The sequence below is a fragment of the Gopherus flavomarginatus genome, chromosome 6, assembly GCF_025201925.1.
Source record: "Gopherus flavomarginatus isolate rGopFla2 chromosome 6, rGopFla2.mat.asm, whole genome shotgun sequence".
NCBI classification, from domain to species: Eukaryota; Metazoa; Chordata; order Testudines; family Testudinidae; genus Gopherus; species Gopherus flavomarginatus.
Genome location: NC_066622.1, coordinates 38,842,581 through 38,865,283, shown reverse-complemented (window position 1 = coordinate 38,865,283; position 22,703 = coordinate 38,842,581).

Sequence of the window (22,703 nt, the reverse complement as noted above, 5' to 3'; positions counted from 1 at the left end):
CTCTAGCTACACATTTCACATTTATTTTTTTTCCTTTAAAGTGCCTGCTCTGAATAAAGCTAGCATCTGACATTTCCTTTCCCAATTCCCAGCCTAAAGGCTGACAAGTATCTATATATACAGCACTCTTTTTAGTACAGTTTTCTCTTGTGGCAGGGAGACTCCAAGCATCCAAATATTAGTAAAATGTACCACTATCTTTCAGAGTGATGTATTTAATGGGAATAAGAACATCACAAAAGGTTTGGGTGAATACTTTGCCTACAGTACTGCAAAATAAAGAGGGAATTTAATACCTATGCGGATATAACCTGGTGATGTATGCGATGGAAATCATTTTTCCTTCTGTCATTTCTTCATTATTGTGAAGCTGACCAATTGGTAATAAAATGTATTACCATTTAGATAAAAATCTTAATGAAATTGTTGCCATGCTTCATGAGTTTGGGGAAATCTGTGCACAATTACAGCATCAACTATGCTCTTCTCACTTCCCCTCCCCTCAAGTATGTTTTAGGTTTTCTCCCCATACAAACCAATAGATAATTCAATAAACAAAATAGCACAGGAAGAAACACATACCTTCATATACCTTAACAACTATGCTGAGCTAATTAAATTGAGAGGACTGTCCTCAGAGATTAATATTTTAAAGGGTTATTTTAATTCAATTAAAAAGGTATTGGCAAATCCCCTTAACTCCTTTGTTGGAGGAAAGGACAAAGAATTACAGGTGATGGTCAATAATTCTTATTTTACTAAAGCTTGTATACATAGCATGGCAACAACTGAATTCAAGATGGCTGCTTGGTCTGTACTGCATTGTGCTCTAAGAGAAGTCTTAGGGAGAAGCAGTATGGTCTGAAGATGTGAGTTTGGGGTTAGAAGTGAGAGTTTCTTGAGTTCTAAACTAGGCTCTACTACTGACTTTCTCTGTGGTTCAGGGAAATTTGGTAGCCTCAATTCTCCTATTTCTAAAATTGATATCATACTTTACTCTTCACAGAGGTGTTAAAGAGATTAATAAAGTGCTTTAGAAACACTACAAAGGTCAAATATAATAAAAAATCAAATATTTATTGTGTTTATGCTGATATCTTATTTCTGTAAGTATTATAACTGCAGCATGAATTTCTCATGATGATCTTTTTTAAAGGCTGTTCTTTCACAGGGATTTTGAGAATTGGCTAAGTGATTAAAATTGAGATCAGACTGCTTACTTGTGCTGAAGTGTATGTAAAAGAATTAACCTTCAAGGTCTTGGAGTTCAGTGTCCCTAGTGAAATACAGAATAACTGGCTGCTTGAGAGCTCAACATAGGAATTGAGCATTCAGGCAGGATGTGATGATGGCTCTGTGACTGTCACAAAAGTAGTTACTTGATTAATTCAATTCTGCACCATCTACAATATCCCCTTCTAACTGCACAGTTTGGAATTTATACAGAACTCTTATCAACTTTACCCCTCTTATATTAATTTACAAGGGAAATATGGACCAGATTAATAGCCCCAGGGGAGCAGCATGTGGATTTATTCTGTTACTTTCAGAAGACATTCAGTGCAGAGAAAAAGCACGTCACCACATAAAGAGCAATTTAAGTCACTCACTTAAAATGAATGAATTTAACCCATTTTTGCTTCAGCTATTAGTGAGTCAGCTGAACTCTGTGCATTACAGGAAGGCAGGGTTGCTAACCCTCCAGGATTGTCCTGGAGTCTCCAGGAATTAAAGATTTAATTTTTAATTAAAGATTGTCATGTGATGAAACTTCCAGGAATACGTCCAACCAAAATTGGCAACCCTACAGGAAGGAGTTGTTCCTTTTTTATCAAGATTCTTCTTTTTTTAATTATATTTAAAATTAGAGTTTTTAATGTTAAAATCTGCAAACATTAACTCCAACAGCCATAATAGTTTTAAAATAGAGATATATATTACAGATTCAGTTGGTAACATGTTTTAGAGTATTATTATTCCTGAACTACGGTTACAAAAAACTCATAAGGGTAAACACACAAAGGGCTTGAATTAATATTTTATTTATCATAGACAAATACAGGAAGTTGTGATTAATTGGATGTCTTTCTGAAATTTCAGTTGAAGAATGATTAGTTACAAAGTATTTATACCAGTTTCATGGGACAAGGAATTAGAAATGGACATTTGTTTTGTCAGCAAATAACCTCCATGACATTACAGTTCTTGATGCAAAATTTAGGACTCATCTACATGACATTACTGCATGGCAAGCCAGGGTGTGACTCTACCATGCACCAAGCTGGTTGTTGCACCCTAACTTGCAGTGTAGATAAGTCCTTAGTGTGTATGTTTACAGGACATTTCTGGTTTATTATGTAAAATTTCCTGCAGTGATCCAGCATTGTTTAACATAAGTTATTAATATGACCTGACTTTTTAATATGTTGTTTAAGGCTCAGTTCTACAAGGTGCTGAACAGTATGGACCTGATCCAGCAAAATGCTTAAGTACATACTTTAAGCATATGAGGAGTCTAGGTGACTCTCTCCCAAGCACCCAAGGGTCATAGTGAAAATGTCAGCAAGTATCAGAGGTTACGACACACAGTATCTGAGATTCCCACAATCAACTTCCTATGCTAAGTGCAGGGAAACCCTGTGGTTATTCATAGCCCTATCTAAGGAGCCTATTATATGCTCTAGCAGAGTTACCCCAGGTGTGGTTGTACTCTAAAAAGTGACTGGGTTTGAGGAGCTCCGTGTCTGTTGTCTCCCACTGATTTTAACTCAGTAGGAATTAGGCACCTGAATGCTTTTGAAAATTCTAAACACCTTTTAAGATCCATCCCTAAAGCTATTATATAGGACCATTGAGTAAGGAAGTGCCATTCTTATATAGTGACATTTTAGAGTAGAAATTCATCGTGTATTAGACAATGAGATTTTATTCAGTATAGCTGAGTCTCTGCACTTGCTTTTATGCTAATAATGATTCATGCCATAGTGTAACTGTTTGCCAGTCATATTCACACCAACTACCAATTTATTCTCTTAGCCAAAATGGTTTTTTTTCTTGAACAAAATCTATTGGATCTAAGTCACTTGGATATTAATCTATGAAATATCACTACTGTTCTTATTTCCTAAAACAGTTTGACCCACTATATTATGGCAACTAGTTTGTAATCCTAAATCTAGTCTAAGACCCCACTTGTGCAAATGCTTATGCAAGTGCATAACAGTAGGCACATGGGTAGTCTCACTGAAGTCCAACAGTAAGCCTTCCGACACTTGTGACAGTTTTAAAAATGTTCCTTTTTTTCTTCCCAGATTGAAGCTCACTTGCTTAACGTAGGGTGGAATAGGTGGAAAAGAGGGTATTCAAGATGAGCAATGTCAGTCAGTGAAGGATGCTGGCTGAAGTAGCTGGACTAAGAGGGTAATGGAGGGTTGTATGAGAGGGTAAAGTCGATGGGATTGTAACATACTAGTATTTCTGAATACAGCTGGCAAGGAAACTTTATTCTGTGGAAAAAAATTCAATTAAAATGTTGCTTTTCCCCCATTTGTGTTCCCCCCACCACCATTTTAAAGGGCTATTTTACTTGAGAAAGAGTCAGCAGATTCCTTTTTCCTCAGTTAGATTTAGAAAGTCTAGTTTTGTCTTTTAAAGCAAGAAGCTGCCCTTAGACAACTTCTACCATTAAGGTCAGGACAGATGCAGGCAATTGAAATAAAGAGGTGTGGTAATTGGCTTCAAAAGGAGCAAGGAGGTACTGCCCTTGTCTAAAGTACAGGAAGCAATAGCCTTTAAATTTCACTTTGGGTCAGAGTTCCAGACAGGCAGATTGGCCAAAGGAAAGAGATAGCCTCAGGAGTGGAGCTTCTAATTTAAATCTGTGTCCAAGATGGAGTTTTGTTGCAAGGCCCCATTATTTTATTGCTTTAGTTATTCCTTTGTTTTAGTCTCTGCTTTAGATTAAACTGGTCTGATGAGTCATCTTTGGCAAGGCTGCCCAAGACACTCAGCCCAATGACAAGGACTCTGAAAGAGTGAAAGATTACAAACATAGACATCAGTTACATGAATAATAAATGAATACCACATCCACTTCTATTAAACTAAAGATCCATCTTAAATTTCTTTAACTTGCTTTTGGGAAGCAGTCATTCCTTCATTACTTAAAGTGCAATTCTTTCTATTCTCAACACGGAAACTATGTATAATACTACACAAGAATTGGCTTTCTTTGACCTCCTGTTATGCTATACTCAGTTCCTGGGTGTTCTACTTAATCTGGTACAGGTATTCATCGGTTTCTCTATCACTCCTCAACAGGTATTCCAAATGAAGGGAAAGTTTAACTAGTTGTTCACTTGAAGTGTTCTAAGGTGTGTTGTCACTTATTCCCACTGACTGCCAAGTCAAGAATGAGTACCTGTGCCATGCAATAACAAGAAGTATTTTCATGGCATCACCTTATACAGTTCTGATTCAATTAAAAAAAAATCTAGATTCCTCGTAATGCACGTTCTAGGCAAAGCTGGTGATGAAGCCAGTAGTTATGATTGCTGGACACTTTCTGTTATAAATTCTTGTTCTCAGTTATTTATAACTTTTCAAATTTTATTCTTTTGGACTGAAGTTTTCCTTGCTTGCTCCTTTCCTTCAGGTTTTTTTTATGTTTCAACAGAAATTATTCCATTTCTGGTAATGATGTTAGAGTTAAACAAGTAGCTTTAAAATGTTGTTTTTTTTTTAAACTAGCTGTTTCTTACAAGCTTTCTAATGCATGTGTATTTTGGAGCAGGGATTGGCCCAGCTTGGTAATGGCCAAGAGTATGAGGGGAGAGAAATTTCCTTTCATTGTGTAGGCAATACATTCAGGCCCAGATCCACAAAGGTATTTGGGCCTCATTTTAAAAAATGAGTAACTTTCCCTGTCTTTTGTGGGTCTGTAAACCCTCAGTCCTGAAGTTTCACTTAAATGTCTGTCAAAATAGCCTATACAAACTTAAACAAAATTTTAGACCCTGTATAGTGAATCTATCACAACCAATATATCCTGTCTACACAAAATATTTCTTTCATAGGGTTTGATCCTACTCCCATAAACTTCAGTGAGAACAGAAGCAGGCCCCAAAACCTCAATCTTTAAGTCATTGGGACCATTCCTGTGTGCACACAGCTGTGCACATGTTTCAATTATTTGCACATTGGGGGTTAAATCTATAACAACTTTGGTAACTTCAGGTCACTAAGGCATCAGAGAAATCAGTGGACTTGAAGGTTGTTGATTTGGTTTTTTTTGTCAAAAAAATTAAGACTTCACTGACCTTCAAAAATTATGCACATTTGTAACATATGTATCAACAGATCACTTAATTCTCCATTGCTCTGGACAGTATTAACAGCTCTAAGTAGTCAAATCATGACTCTAGAAATTGATGCATAATTGGGGAGGGAAGATAAGAGGGCCAGTTTTATTCTGAGATCTCTTCTTGTTTTGATATATGCTGAGGGAGTGAATTCTGGGTTAGCTAATTAAAATGGAAATCTAGCTTACTGCAGGGTGTGTTAAGCAACCTGGGGAGCCACAATTTTCCTTAGACTTAAAGTCTAAACTGAGATTTGTCTCAACTGAATTTTCCCATTTATATGATTTTCTGTTGGTCAGATAATTCTTTAGCACATTTTATCTGACACTGTACATTCAGGAACACCAGCATCCACAGAATAGTCAAACAATTGATTGGGTGGGTTGTGGTAAACATTCATCCACTGCTAGAAAGATTATTCTAACTTACTAACCCTTTACTTAAACATAATAGTTTATATTAGTTCACATTCGTATTATGGTAGAACATAAAGACCACAACCAGATTGGAAGCCATCATGCAAGGCACTATGCAAACATGTGGCAAATGGCAGTCCCTGCTCCTGCCCCAATGAGCTTGCAGTCGAAAAGACAAGACCTAATAGATGGGTAAGACAAACTAGCAGTCTGGCATGAAATGCAGGGGAGAGGGTAATAAGTCTAATAGGATGTGTGTAGTAATAATTGCCAGCACATAAACATGACATTTCATAAATATCTTATCTCTAAATATGTTCATTCGTCAGGGGATAACTAACCAGATCCATCTCTCAGGGAACTTTGTCCCACTTTGCAGCCTTTGGATTCTACTATATGCAATTAAAATTATGACAGTGTCACTGGAGCATTTAAAAAATTCAAATGTCTTCACCTGATTTTTTTTATTCACAACAATCTTGGCATGATTACATGGATCATCATTGTTTCTGTATCTCTTACAATGAGTTTTTGTTGTGTTTTACTTTAGAAAGGTCAGCCGTCTGGGAAGTCCTAGGAGGACTTGCTTGTATTTTATATTAATGAGGCAAATTGACAACAGGTTTGATTTGTTTCCTCATGAGAGCAAACACAGTTTTAGGGGCTTTCTTTTAAAGCATTTTTAGAAGAGGAAGATTGTCTGATAAAATAGCCTATATAAAATAGCAGTAAAAGATAAAACCTTGTAAGAAGAAGTAAGCCCAGGAAAAATTCCACACTGTCATGGGAAGTAGCATCTTCATGCTCTCCGGACCCATTCATGTCTACATCTACTAATGAAGTATGTGCCTGACACAAATTCTACTTCAGAGACAAGGTTGACTTAAAGTGGAGGAAGGGAATTAGTCTGAAAGTCAAGAAAGAAAATCCAGCCAACCCAATGGTTTAACGTGGAAAGAGGTGTGGACATGGTTTGGAAGAGGTGGAACTAAAAGCTTCCATTTAACAGTGATGTTGCTTCTTTCTGAGCTCCCAATGAAAAAGCAGTTAAGAGTGATTGATTGAAACAGGAGTGGGAGCTGAAGGGTTGAGTGCAAGCCCTCCTCTCTCTGTGCTCCTTGCCTTTAGCAAAAGTTAGATAAGAGCTGTTTCCTCTCCTTTCTTCGTCCCCTTAACTTTAACATTTGAGTTTGAGTTTGGATGAAAAACAAGATCCACTTCGATTTAGATTTAAACAATTTCTTTTTACATTTATTATGCACATTTTAAGATAATGCTGTTATCATCTATGAGTTACATATACATGCAAAACAGATAAAGCAAGAAAAGTTAAACCTCATTCAGGGACAGGGTATCTCTCTTCAAATCTCCAGTCTCCGCTATGTTTGCCCCTGTGTCTTCTCCAATCTCTTATTGCCAGTCGTCTATCTTTTATTTTATCCCATGTTCTGTGACTTTGCACTGGCTCAGTTTACAAAATCATCTCATCTGTGTACCTATCTGTTTTAAATCCTTCATTAAAAACATGATTCTCATGCATAAATCACAATAACTAACCTAAACTAATACATTTTTGCTTATCCTGCTAAAAGTTTTATCAGTCTACTTCTGGCACCCGCCACTGGCTCCATCCAGTTCTTATCTTACAATAGTTCTTCTTCTTACTGGTCATTTTTTGTGGCCATGGGTTTTTATTTGGTAGCTTGCCATGTTGGAGTGGCAGGAGTATACCTAGAGCTAACAACTCCCCCTTGACACAGTGCTTCACCTTTCTATTTGCACAAACCAAGAAATTTTACACCAAGAAATTTTACCAGTTTTATGCTTTATACAAACTTGAAGCTGTTTCAGTAAAGTTGTGAAATGCTGCATCAGTAGAGACATACAAAAAGTAAAATTCCTTTTTATATATGACGATATATAATATTCATTGCTAACATTTAATTTATATAATTTGACTGACACAATTACACAGTTCTGTAAAAGTTCAAACATGATGCAAGCTTGACTAATTTCTTTATAGTTTCTTTTATTTTAGCTGAAAAAGAGAAGCCATTTTATTGACAATAGCTTAAAAACAATACCCTACATCTGATTTACAGTGACAATGTAGAGACTCTGCCTGGAATGGTTTTACTATCACCCATTATTGATAATCATTAACTGCTGCAATTATAAAGACCCTAGGTAGCCCTGTATTTGCAGCTTATGAGCTGAAATATTTTTTTCAAAGTGAACTGGAAATTGGCTGTCTTTATTCTGTGGAGAGCATCCTGTCTTTGAACACATGTGCCACGTGCACAATCAAGCAGTAGTCAAGCTTTGCTTCCAGCTCACTTATAAATAAGGGGAGGAACTGTGTTGTGTGTATGGGATGAAAAACAAACCCACATATCACACAGACAAGAACAACATTTTGTAAGCCAGATATTAAATAATGTAGCATTTCCCTAGATTTAACTATTGGAGCTTACAAAAGAAAGCTTTAGAGGAACACAATTATATCCTTTCCGTTTTCACTGACTAGTACAATCCTGGACTATTCTGTTTGCATCACTGCCTTTCTAGCCATTTCTTAAGCTACTGTATCATTTACTATAGATCTCAGCAGAAATATTAAAATAATCTATTTTAAGCTATATGGTAACATTTTTAACAAAAATATTTCTTTCCCCCACAAACTATAGATGCTAAAGCATTTAGAGGGTCTCATGATATCTTAAATTTCAACTGGAAAACTTATATTATTGAGTTAACTCTTTATCCTATAGTTCAGGCATTTTGTGCTGGAATCAATTAAACAAGCATTAATATTTGAATAGGAGAATTACAGTGTTGAGGAGATCTTTGGACACAATCATTCATTGTTTATAATAAGAGTTCTAGTCCTATTTCATTCACTTGCAAAGGAAACAATTTGCTTGCACGGTGTGATTTCACATCAACTCTAGTTAAATTTCAAAAAGGAAATAGTGCTATACAGTTTAAAATAAGTTTTTAAGCCTTAATGCATAATTAGAAATGAAACCTCTTGTTGCCAACATATGCCACTAGTTCTTCAACTTTGAAGGAATTCCCTCCCCTCACTTAAATTGTTCATGCATTTTTAGGTGCAAAAATGCCTAATTCAGATAGTTTCATTTAGCAATTCCATTTATGTCAGTGATAGTTTTGTATAAATCAGCCATGAGCTGGTCCCAGCTGAATGAGGCTCATAATAAAATCCAGGGGGGATAATTTTTTTCAGTTGGTTAAAATCAAAACCAATCCCTTGCTTACAAGTCACTTTTTAATTTGAAGCCAACTGTATTGGAGAAACCAATGACTGAAAATCAGTTAAAATTCCTTCATGTTGCATAATCTGGTGCATATATTCTTGAGTTACCTTCATTCATTTGCATTTCTTAAAATTAAATCAAAAGAACCATTTTATCCTTCTAACTTTCTCTCCCTATTGTAACTGGTATTCCTGTTTATCAATTTGGGAATTACTTGCTTTTGAATACACTGTCAATGTGTTGCTAGGCAACCTAAATATTTCTTGGTTGAAAGTTGCTTTTGGATGCTGCTTTATTTTTTTTTAAAAGATAAATTAGATATGGATCTGACAAAGATGCAGATAGTTTGGCTGGCCCCAAGAGAATAAGGCCATCTTAAAGAATTAGAATTAAAGCTAGTTCCACTATTCACTGCTAAGTTAGTCCCTTTTTTCCTACTCCTGAATTGTTTGTGATCATACTTTCATATGTTTTCATTTATTTGTTGTACATACTTATTTGAACAGTTCATGCAAAGAAATGGTTCTTTATAAAATGTTTCTTTTGGCTATTTGAGATTTGTGGTGTATGATCTGTTACCTAAGTCACATGTTTTGTTTTTCATCTTGATTAAAACTTTTTTTAAAAACACAAGAATGGTAAATAGTGAATACTTACAACTATTTGGAAAATTGATGGGGGTTTTTTTATATCAACTAAAAGTCTTTAATGCAAATCTCTGAATAGCAAAAACCAGGGACCTGAGCAAAGCTGAACTAAATGGTTGTTTAGAATTTGAATGGATATTCCTCAACATTGAGTAGTATTAGTTGATTTTCTAGGCCAACTGATTTGTTACGAGTAAAATTCAATGTTACTTTGTTAAGTACTGTAGACACTGTCTACCTTAGCTGTAACACAACCATTGCTGAGTGATACATCACTGCAGACCTAAAGATATGCAAGAGACGTAACTGAAAATTACGAGTTAATGCAAAATAATACTTCCCAAACTCTGGAAACTTCCAACCCTGCTGTGTGTAATAACATGGATAAAGACCTACCGATATGTGACAAATGTGGGAATCTTCTGTAATATTTTTATGAACTATCTGTATGATTCTGTCCCTATTCCTTTAGTGTTCCTACTTACTGGGGGAAAGAATTGATTGTCTCCCTAGGACATGGGAGATCCGGCAAGGTATTTGAAACATATAGCCCATTAAAAACTGCCTGCACTGGAATCAACCCACTGAAACGGAAGACCCTGTACAGACAATGGAAATTGCAATGACCAATGATTAACACATAGCTATAGAGCAGTGGCTCTCAAACTTTTTTACTGGTGACCTCTTTCACATAGCAAGCCTCTGAGTGTGACACCCCCTCTTATAAATTAAACACTTTTTTATATATTTAACACCATTATAAATGCTGGAGGCAAAGCAGGATTTGGGGTGGAGATTGACAGCTCAAGACCCCCCATGTAATAACCTTGTGATCCCCTGAGGAGTCCCAATCCCCAGTTTGAGAACCCCTGCTATAGAGGCAGCTGGACATGTGAACACAGCTTGAGGCTGTCTCCAGAGAACAAAGACAAGAAGTGTCAGGTGTCTGTGTTAAGAGCAGATGCAGAAACATTCTCCTGGGACACACAGACAGAGACTGAGAGAGGCAGAGTCGCATGGATCCTACAGTAGCTTGCTGGGAGGGGGAGAGAACTGGCTATGGCCCATCTGAACTCTGTCTTAAGTTAGCATAGAAAAGCAAAGATTAAGGACTTTCCAAAGCTATATTCCAATTAATAAATCCTACTCTTCCGAAATGGCTGTCTGGTGTTGCTAGGGTGACCAGATGTCCTGATTTTATAGGAACAGTCCTGATATTTGGGGCTTTTTTATATTGGCACCTATTGCCCCCCACCCCGTCCCAATTTTTCACACTTTCTATCTGGTCACTCTAGTTGTTGCTGCAAATACATGTTGAGAGTGTTGATCCCCGAAGGAGGTAAAAGTCTCTGAAGAGGTGTCCACCTCAGTCTGACTTGCTGGGCAGAGCTCACTGTGAGATACAAGAGTGCTAGAGCCCAGAGGCTCAGTCTTGGAAGTGTTGAGGGCTCATGACCTATCACTGGAGAAGAGTGTGACCCTGTGGGGGTGTGGAACACTAAAGAAGTACTGCCAGGAGACTATCTAAAGACGGGTATAGCACAGATATTGTAAAACTTAATCTATGAAACTATGTATATCTTCACAATAGGATACTACTTTTCTTTCTTACGTGCTTTGAACAATTAAATAGTTAACAATGTTGACAATAAAAGTATCATCACTGGAATCTGAGTAAGCACCCATTAAAATGAATGGGGAAATTCACATTTGAGAATCATTGCTTCAGGCTCTCTGCAAACTCAGGCAGACATTCTTCATCTTCCCCACTCTGTGTTTTGCAGGGTTTTTTCATGCCCATAATTTAGAGACTAACACTGTCTTTATAAATGAAATATAAGACTCTGTAGACCAACTCAGTGATGTGTCAATGCTTCACACTTCCAGATAGTCTTGCACAACCCCACACCAGGAGACACCCTACACTTCGGGAAATGCTGCCTTAAGATAATACAAAACAGTGTTATGTGTTTGCCTGGTCTACTCAGTAGCATGTGAAATATAGTATAAAGACAGCACTATTGTTGGATCATATATTACCATGAATCTCAGTGACTCATCTAACAGTGACAACCCAAATGTGTTTAGGTATCTTTAATCCCTTATGAAAAAGATTGTACATATTAATAACTGACCATTAGATCAAGCATAGATTAACTGCCCAAGTGTCAATTTCATGATTTGTTTGCCCATGTACCACAGTACATTTCTAGTTGCAGTGGCTATATGGCTAATACTCTCAGTAATATCTTAGTTTTCCATATAAGCTTTCAGCACCAATGCCATTTCAGTGCACCATTGACTTTCCAACAGACATCAAATTGAAATAAACACTCACAAGAAGATTGTTTTGCAGTTGTCACCAAAGTTTTTTGCATCTGACTGCAGTGTATAAACATGGATGAAGTCATTGTGTGCCTGGAGAAGGGCTTTCAGGGCCAGTGTTAGACTTTCAATGAAGATACTTTGCAGTTGTACCTACACAGTGCTTTTTTGTCAGAACTGTCAAAGTGCATTTTAAAGCTTAATTATTAATATCCCTACTTGGTGGATGCAGAACTGAGGCCCAAAGTCACAAAGTGCAGCAGTGACAGAGTCTGGAATAGAGCCCAGATCTCTTGACTCTGTCCCATGCTCTTACCCCAGACCATGCTGGATTTCTTTCTATAGTAATGCATAATTAAATTAGGTTGCCTATTTCCTCTTCTAAATTGCTAATAAGTATCTCCAAAAAAGTCCTTGGTAAGTAAAATTGTTTAATAAAAAAAGTTTTTTCCAGAGATATTCTGTTCAGCTAATATAATACACCGCTACCCCAATATAACACCACCCAATATACCACTTTCAGATATAACGTGGTAAAGCAGCGCTCCGGGGTGGCAGGGCTGCGCACTCTGGCGGATCAAAGCAAGTTCGATATAACACGGTTTCACCTATAATGCGGTAAGATTTTTTGGCTCCCAAGGACAGCATTATATCAAGGTAGAGGTGTATCTGGAAATATCTTTGAGATCTGCACTAGCACAGTAACCAAGTGGTATTCCAAACTGATGTAGACACATTTGTATCTGTGTCTGTCTGAAAGTATAGTCCCTAAAGAGAAATGGCAAAATAAACCTGTCAAGGTTTGTTTCCCCACTCTGAACTTTAGGGTACAGATGTAGGGACCTGCATGAACACTTCTAAGCTTAATTACTGGCTTAGATCTGGTAACCCTGCCACCACCCAGAATTTTAGTGTCTGGGGCACTCTCTGTTTCCCCCAGAACTTCCCCCCCGGGTTGCCTTGAGGGACTTCACCAATTTCCTGGTGAACACAGATCCAATCCCCTTGGATCATAAAACAAGGAGAAATAACTATCCCTCCTTTCTCCCCACTTTCATCAGTCCACTTAACTGCATTCAGCTGGATTTTTTTGGTCAGGTCTGTTAGTGGGGCAGCGATTTGGCTGTAGTGTGGTACAAATCACCAGTAATATCCGGCCAAGCCTAAGAAGGATTGGACCTGTTTCTTTGACTTTGGGACAGGCCACTTTTGGATAGCATCCACCTTGGCCTGTAGGGGATTTATCGTTCCTTGACCCACCTGGTGTCCCAGGTAAGTCACTCTGTTTTTGGCCTATTTGACACTTTTTAGCCTTAACAGTTAGTCCTGCCTGCCTGATGCACTCAAAGACTTTTTCCAAGTGTTCCAGGTGTTCTGCCCATGAATCAGAAAAAATGGCCACATCATCGAGGTAGGCAACTGCAGATTCGCCCAATACTGCTAGGAGACCATCTACAAGTCTTTGGAAGGTGGCGGGTGCATTTCGCAGCCCGAAGGGAAGCATATTAAATTCATACACCCCTGCATGGGTGATGAAGGCTGACCTTTCTTTGGCGGGTTTATCTAGCGGTATTTGCTAGCACCCCTTGGTTAAGTCTATTGTAAAGATGAACTTGGCCCATCCCAATTTTTCCAATAGCTCATCGGTGCGTGGCATTGGATAGTTGTCGGGATGAGTTACAGCATTTAGCTTACGGTAGTCCACGCAAAAGCATATTTCCCCATCTGGTTTGGGAACTAGAATCACTGGAGATGCCCATGCACTGTTAGAGGGGCGGATTATACCCATCTGTAGCATGCTTTGGATCTCCCATTCTATAGCAGCTTGGGCATGAGGAGACACCCGGTAGGGCGGGGTTCTAACTGGGTGAGCATTACCTGTGTCAATGGAGTGGTATGCCCGTTCAGTCCGTCCTGGGGTGGCTGAGAACATTGGAGCGAAGGTAGCACACAGCTCCTTGATCTGCTGTCGCTGCAGACGTTCCAGGCTTGTGGAGAGGTTCACCTCTTCCATGCCACCGTCACTTTTTTCGTCATAGTAGACACCTTCAGGCCACTCAGCGTCGTCATCTCCCTAGGCTGTAAACTGACAAACCTTTAAGTCTCTGGAATAAAAGGGCTTTAGAGAATTAACATGGTATACTTTGGGCTTTAGGATTGAGGTGGGGAATGCTATGAGATAGTTAACAGCTCCCAGGCGCTCTTGGACTGTGAATGGCCCTTCCCATGATGCTTCCATCTTATGGGCCTGTTGCGCCTTCAAGACCATAACCTGGTCCCCTACTTTGAAGGAACACTCTCTGGTATGTTTATCATACCAGGCCTTTTGCTCTTCCTGAGCATCCTTTAGGTTTTCTTTAGCAAGGTCTAAAGAGTGTCGGAGGGTGCTTTGTAGGTTGCTTACAAAGTCTAGAATGTTAGTTCCTGGAGACAAGGCGTAAACCCCTCCCATTGCTGCTTCACCAACTGTAATGGCCCCTTAACCTTGTGGTCATACACAAGTTCGAATGGTGAAAACCCTAAACTGGGATGTGGTACAGCCCTGAAGGCAAAAAGCAACTGCTGCAACACTAGGTCCTAATCATTGGAGTGTTCACTTACGAATTTACGTATCATGGCCCCCAAAGTTCCATTAAACCTCTCCACCAGGCTGTTGGTTTGATGGTGGTAAGGGGTGGCAACCAAGTGATTCACCCCATGAGCTTCCCACAGATTTTTCATGGTCCCTGCCAGGAAATTAGTTCCCGAATCTGTAAGGATGTCGGAGGCCAACCTACCCTGGCAAAAATGTCTGCTAAGGCCTGGCACACAGTTTTAGCCCTGGTGTTGCTTAGAGCTTCTGCTTCCGGCCATCGGGTAGCAAAGTCCACGAAAGTCAGTATGTACTGCTTTCCCCTGGGGGTCTTTTTTGGGAAAGGACCCAGAATATCCACAGCTACTCGCTGAAATGGGACCTCAATTATGGGGAGTGGCTGGAGAGGGGCTTTGACCTGGTCTTGGGGCTTTCCCACTCTTTGGCACAGCTCACAAGACCGGACATAATTAGTAACGTCCTTGACCATTCCCTCCCAGTGGAAGGACTTCCCCAATCGGTCTTTGGTTCTATTCACCCAGAATGGCCACTGGGATGATCATGAGCTAAACTGAAGAGCTTTACCCGGTATTTAGTTGGAACTACCAACTGTCTTTGAGGACACCAGAAAGAGTCTTCAACCAGAAAGAGTCTCCTTGTATAAAAGTCCTTGTTCTACAACAAACCGGGATCGGTTAGAAGAGCTGAGAGGCGGTGGGGTGCTCCGTGCCGCCACCCAAGCTTTTTGAAGGCTATCATCTGCCTCCTGCTCAGCCTGGGATTGTTCCCTTGAGGCTGGAGACGTCAGTTCCTCCTTAGACTGTGAACTTGGGCTTGGTCCCTCTGGAAGCGATGTAGGTGATGAGGTTGTTTTTGTTGATTGTGAACTGCTTTCCGCTGGTGCACTATGTGATATTTCAGGCTCTGGCTGAGCCTCTTGGGTAGGGTCGTCTTCTGCTTCTGCCAGTTCAGTCCCACTGGTGCCCTCTGGCATTGGAGTTGTAGATGGGTTTGCAAGCACTGGAGTCATTGTTGGCAACGGTTCTGGTGCTGATTGCTTTTCCAGTTCCGGTTCTGGGACTGGATGCACTGTGGCTGTTGCAGTCATTGGCAGGGGATCCAGTTCCACTACCTCTGTCTGGGTCTCTGGTAACACAGATGGGGCCCTTGTGGACGGCTCAGGAACAGGGATGGGTGTGGAAGCTTGCCTGGCTTGGCGGTGTGTGACCATCCCCACCCTCTTGGCCAGCTTCACCTGGTTGGCCAAGTCTTCCCCCAGTAGCATGGGGATGGGATAATTGTTATAAGACTGCAAAAGTCCACATTCCTGACCAGCCCTTGTACTGGACAGGCAATTCAGCTGTAGGCAAGTTTAAAGATTTTGACATGAATGGGTGAATTGTCACTTGGGCCTCTGGGTTGATGAATTTGGGGTTCACTAAGGATTGGTGGATAGCTGACACTTGTGCCCCGGTGTCTCTTCACGCGATAATCTTCTTTCCACCCACTCTCAAAATATCCCTTCGCTCCGAGGGTATTTGAGAGGCATCTGGGCCTGGGGATCTTTGGTGTGATGGTGGTGTAATGAACTGTACTCGGTTGGGGTTCTTGGGACAGCTGGCCTTTATATGTCCCAGTTCATTACATTTAAAACATTGCCCAGCTGACTGGTCACTGGGCCGAGGTGGGTTGCTGGAGACTGGTGAGGTGGGACAATAGGGTGTCTGGGGCTTTCCTTGGGTTGTAGGTGGGGTCTTGGGTTGCCCTCGGTGATAGGGTTCATTTTCAGTTTGCCCCTTCTGATATTTGATCCCCTTGCTCGTAGCTTTTTTTTTTTTGCCACTTCCACCCATCTGGCTCCAATCTCCCTCGCCTTGGTTACAGTTTTGGGCTTCCCATCTAGGATGTACCTTTCTATTTCCTCAGGAACACCCTCTAAGAACTGCTCCATTTGCATTAGGAAGGCCAGCTCTTCCAGAGATTTAGCATTTGCTCCTGATATCCAGGCATCCCAATTTTTTCCAATGTGGTGGGCGTGCCGAGTAAATGACACATCTGGTTTCCACCTTAGGGATCTGAACCGCCGACGGGCATGCTCAGGTGTTAGCCCCATTCTGATTCTGGCCTTGGTCTGAAAAAGATTATAATTGTTCATGTGTTCCTTAGGCATTTTGGCTGCCACCTCTGCTAAGGGTCCACTGAGCTGTGGCCTCAGCTCTATCATGTACTGGTCTGCAGAGATGCTGTACCCAAGGCAGGTCCTTTCAAAATTTTCTAAGAACGCCTCAGTATCATCACCTGCCTTGTAGGTGGGGAATTTTCTGGGATGGGAAACAGTACCTGGAGAAGGATTGTTAGGGCTGGCTGGTACATCCGGCTTAGCCTTTGCTAATTCCAGGGCCTGCTGGTGGGCCTCCCTCTGGATCTCCATCTCTTTTTGTTTCATCTACATAGCTCTTTTTTGCAGGCAGCCTCTTTGGCTTTCTCTTCTGCTTCCAGCCTAGCCAGTTCCTGTTTAACTGCTTCCTTGGTACTCATTTTCCTGCTTTCTTGTGTTGGCCACACCCCTCTGCAGTTCACTGAACTTGGGATGCACTCAGCAGGGCTGCTTGGTTAACGGAGACTTTCTAACTAGTTATACCCAAGAGGTAGAAAGAAAGAAAATTCAGCTTGTAAATTCCTTTTGCTGGCTGCTGGCTCACAGCTTGAAGCCTCCTCTTAACAAAGACTCTTGTTAAAAAACTTAACACTTCTGCCCTCAGGCTGCTTTCCAAGCAGCTAGAAAGGAGAGAGAAAAAAATCCTCCTGGTTTTTGGTTCCTAAAAAAAATCCCAAACCGCTACTCACCATGTCAAGGTTTCTTTCCCCACTCTGAACTTTAGGGTACAGATGTGGGGACCTGCATGAACACTTCTAAGCTTAATTACTAGCTTAGATCTGGTAACCCTGCCACCACCCAGAATTTTAGTGTCTGGGGCACTCTGTTTCCCCCAAAACTTTCCCCCCGGGTTGCCTTGAGGGACTTCACCAATTTCCTGGTGAACACAGATCCAAACCCCTTGGATCTTAAAACAAGGGAAAATCAATCGGGTTCTTAAAAAGAAACTTTTTACCTTTTCTTTCTTTAATTAAAAGCTATCTCTGTAAAATCAGGATGGAAAATGCTTTACAGGATAATCAGATTCCTATAGACCAGAGGGACCCTCCCCAGCCTTAGGTTCAAAGTTACAGCAAACAGAGGTAAAATCCTTCCAGCAAAAGAAACATTTACAAGTTGAGAAAACAAACATAAGACTAACGCGCCTTGCCTGGCTTATTACTTACAAGTTTGAAACATGAGAGACTGATTCAGAAAGATTTGGAGAGCCTGGATTGATGTCCCATCCCTCTCAGTCCCGAGAGCGAACAACAACAACACAAAGAGCACAAACAAGACTTCCCTCCACCAAGATTTGATAGTATCTTGTCCCCCTATTGGTCCTCTCGTCAGGTATCAGCCAGGTTTACTGAGCTTCTTAACCCTTTACAGGTAAAAGATACATTAACCTTTAACTATCTGTTTATGACAAGACTTCTCACAACTGCTGTTTTGCAGAACCTTTCCTCCCCGCAAGCCCTACATAGAGCACTATCATTTTTTGATTCCCTTTATAATTGTTTTAGAATTTGTATTCTCTGCATTGGTGTTTGTAGTGCATGCCTGGAACAGCACTGGGCACTTAGGGAAATCCTAGCTTTGTAAGCATGTGGTTTTTTTGAAGGAAGTAACATTTTTTTACTGTATAATTCAGAACAAAGTGCTGCTCCTTTCCAGCCATTTACTAGTTACCAAATAAACTGCCTGAAGTTACGAAACAGGGAACGTTCTGTCAAAGAGCCATTTGTGTGAATTTATCATGTCTAATGTAATAGAGAGCTACTTGCCTAGCAACTACCACAGATGAAGTATATTGCATTTCACTTTACTCCCTCTGTATTACAGCTAACACATAAAACCAATGTTAGCCTTAAAAACTATGCATCATTTCAGTAATACCAAAGGGGAACTTCATATTTCATTCTAAATTCACTTGGAAACACAATGTATTGTCCGAGAGATGCTGCTGTATTACAAAAACACAGAGAAACCCATAGAGCAAAGCAGCTGCTAAGACCATACATAGGGGCTAGTGTTAACATAAAAGAAATGGATCAGCACACAGCAAACTCTTGTAAATGAGTCTAGGAAATTTGTATTGTATGTTGTAAGATGCTCCTATTCAAAGTAGAGAGCTGCTTCAGTGTCTTGTCTTGTCTTGCACCAAATCTGATGTGTTACGGGATAGGATGCCAGTGAGGGATATGTGTCTGACATCATGCTTTAGGTCTTCCAGGGGATCTCTTCCATCCTGCTTTCCTTGGGTTACAGTTAGAATTAATTCCTGCAGGGAAATTGGCAGGCCTTTGGAGCAGACGACTATAATACGTTAAGAGTGCTGAGCACCTGTTTCGGAAAGCAGGAACTCTTTAGTTTGGAAACATTAGAATTGAATGTCTTCATTAGAATTCAAGTATCGGAGGGATAGCCATATTAGTCTGGATCTGTAAAAGCAGCAAAGAGTCCTGAGGCACGATGCATCCGAGGAAGTGGGTATTCACCCATGAAAGCTCATGCTCCAATATGTCTGTTAGTCTACAAGGTGCTACAGGACTCTTTGCTGCTTTCATTAGAATTGAATTTCTACCCTTTGTTTTTGATCATTCAGAGAGACTTTGCTATGATCTTATGAAAGCCCTTTCTTCTCAAACTGTCAGGGCCCATTCTATGAGAGTCCAAGCAGCACCAGTAGCCTCCTTACAGGGACTCCCCTTCTTGGAGATATGCAGAGCATCTAATTTGGGTCTCCATATATATTTTCACCAGGCATTATGCTCTGGTTCACGCTTCAGCTGCAGAGGTCTTCTTCGGCTCAGTAACCCTCTACTCTGTAGTACAGCAAGAAATAAAGGTTACTTCCTTATAATAACTGGAATTCTTCAAGATGTGTGATCCCTAGGGGTATTCAGGGAACTGGACTAGAAGACTTCTCGAGGTCCCTTCCAGTCCTGTGATTCTATGATTCATGACCCACCCTCCTCCTCTGCTTGGGTCACTGTGTAATTTGTGGTAGAATCAGAACTAGACAGGTGATTGGTCTGTGCTGCCCCTTTCCCCCTTGGTTAAAAGCATGAGGAGGTGCAAGGACAGGCATGGACTTACAGACACTGCTATTGAAGTTTCCAGTCCTGGGCACACAGAGCACGTATGCCCCACAATGAATATCCGCAGGAACCACATATTTCAACGTACTCTAGTACTATAAGGTAAGCAATCTTTCTTTTTTCCCACTGTAGAATGTTAGGACTTATTTCTGGTCTTACTAAGGTTAGTGTAAATAAGAGAAAATTGACTTAACTGGAGTTGCTTGATTATGCAGTTGGTGTAAGTGGGATCAAAATCAGCTTCTGCCTGTCCAACTTTATTATCAGATTCATTAACCATTTTACAGATCCCAGAAGTATGCTAGGAACGTCACCAAAACACATGGTGTCTGCTGAAGAGCTATGATAGGTCTACCTTATTTAGGCAGTGGTATTTCATAATCAGTAATTATTAGTGGCTTTCTTACAACTTGATCCCATGAAATTGTCATTTTATGGATTTTTTTTTTACTGATAAATTACTGGTTTAAGAAGAAGAATTAAAAATGGTACCATCACAGAAGTGTGTTAATCCTTAATTAAAATCTTCCTTATTGCTTATTTTTCTCTGATCTTGCTTTAAGAGGATTGGTTTTGGTTAAGTCAAAAAACTGTTTGTTTAATGGATTAAACATAGTTAATTTCCTTTAGTCTTGCAGCCGTTACAAAAGCGCAGTGGCTTTGTCAAACTGAGCAAATGTGTGAAGACTGCAATATAAGATCTACAGCACACGCTGTATTTATGAGACTAGAAATATGCATCGAATGGCTTTGCCAGCAACTAATACTTACACTCTTTAAATTAAGAGAAGCAAAGGAAGGACAGTTGCTTTGCCAACTGAAAGCATGAGTATGAAATTTACCACAATTTTGGGAAGAATTAAACTTGTAAGACTTTGCCATCTGTCTGGCAATATCACCTAAGTGCAATCTTTTAAAATTAGGCTTTTCCAATATTCTAGGGCCTAATTCTGCACTACTGCTCAACACAGGTAAAGGTTGCAGAACTGGCTCTTAAATAGGAGTTGTAGCATAGTTACAAAATATTATTTTGGGGCAATGATTCTGAGAATGTGGTACATGTAGCTGTAGAGTGCCTGCCCTGCAAATGTTCACCTCTAGGAACCTATTGACACTTAGTGGACACTTTTTCTCCTCCATTGCTGTATCAAGGGAAATAAAGAGCTTCCTTTTTAAAGATTCCACCCTAGGGATGGATAGAAGTATGAAACATAAGGGCTAATATAATATGTAAATACAAAATTCATTGAAACAACTGCATCATGAGTAATGATTTAGATCTATTTTTATGACTTCAGCTATATGTATGTGCATCTGTTAATCAGGCCTTCATTATGCAGTTATTAATTTCACTTGTCCTTATGGTTGTAAGCAGAGTCAGGATGAGCTCTACCCTGACATCTGGTGGTGAATTGTGCAGGTCTTGTTTGCATAGGCACACCCACCCCACCTAGCATGAGCCCACAGCTGCCCAAATGGTCACTTTGGCTGCTGTGGGATCCCCAGTTTCTCTGTTATTGGGGCAGGAAGAATAAAGTGTTGTTACCCTGATTATGTGAATCAAGGCCAGTGGAACTGTTTTATGACAGAGGGACTCACCATCAACTAAGTAGCACTCGCTAGACAAGGGACATGGGTTCCAAAACCCAGTGAATTGAGATAGGTTGGGGATAGGTATTTGTACTTGATGGTATGGGCCCCTTTTGAGGGCCTGAAACACCAATTGCACTGTTTCCTCTTTCCACTGTTGAACAGCAGAACTAATTTTGATTCCATTAATAGTCTAATTACAGGCTGCTGTGCTGAAATTCACTTTGGGCCAATGGTGCACCAGCACTGGGGCTCCCCTACTACAAGCTGAAATCACTAAAGAGCTAAAATTACTAAGAGATGAGATCACTGAGTGCTGTATTAACTAGTGGGGGAGCCTGAAGGTATATTGCTAAGTGGCTGGCAGAGCGGAGCAGATTGTGGGATGGTTGGAACGGCCCACGGGACAGCGAGTGGAGCCGAGCAATTTGTGGGACAGTTGGAGTGGCCCACGGGATGGCGAGTGGAGTGAAACGGGGTGGAGGAGTGCAGAGTGGAGCAGTTTCATGGGATGGCTGGAGTGGCTCACAGGACGGCTGGTGGAGTGGCTCATGGTGAAGGCTGCAGCAGAACCCCCCAGAGAGGCGGGGCAGTTGGCCTTGGACCACGTAAGGTGCCCCTTAACAGCCTGCACGCCCCTTCCCCTCCCATTTCCACCCAGGCTGGGTGTGTTTGTGTAAAACTCTGCAGATAAACTTTTGAACTCTGGGGCTGCACTGACCAGGGACAGAGACTTTTGGGGTTTTGGACTTTTGGGACTTTGGGGTGATCTTTTGGGTTGTTGGACTTAAAACCCTGAGGGGAAAAGGATATTGCCAAACTTAATTGGGGATGGGTGTTTTGTTCATGGTTTGCGTTATGAATCCTGTTTGTGGTGTTTCCCCAACATAATGCCACATTGTTTCCCTCCTTTATTAAAAGGATTTTGTTACACTCAGACTCTGTGCTTGCGAGAGGGGAAGTATTGCCTCTTAGAGGCGCTCAGGGGGTGGTATGCAATTGTCCCAGGTCAGTGGGTGGGGACTTGAGCCGGTTTTGCATTGCATTATTGAAACAGAACCCCTAGATACTGAACCCGGCCCTTGTTGCTGCCAACTCAGACAGGCAGAAGGGTTACACGGTGAAATAACTAAGTGTCCTTGACAGTGATGATACAAGATCCTAAGATTTTTTGTGTACAATATCTGTTGATATCTTGCATGTTTTCATCTCTTTAGTCAGTTGGGTCAGGCTAATGAATTCCTCGATTTTTCTCCTAGAAGCAGGTTATTGCA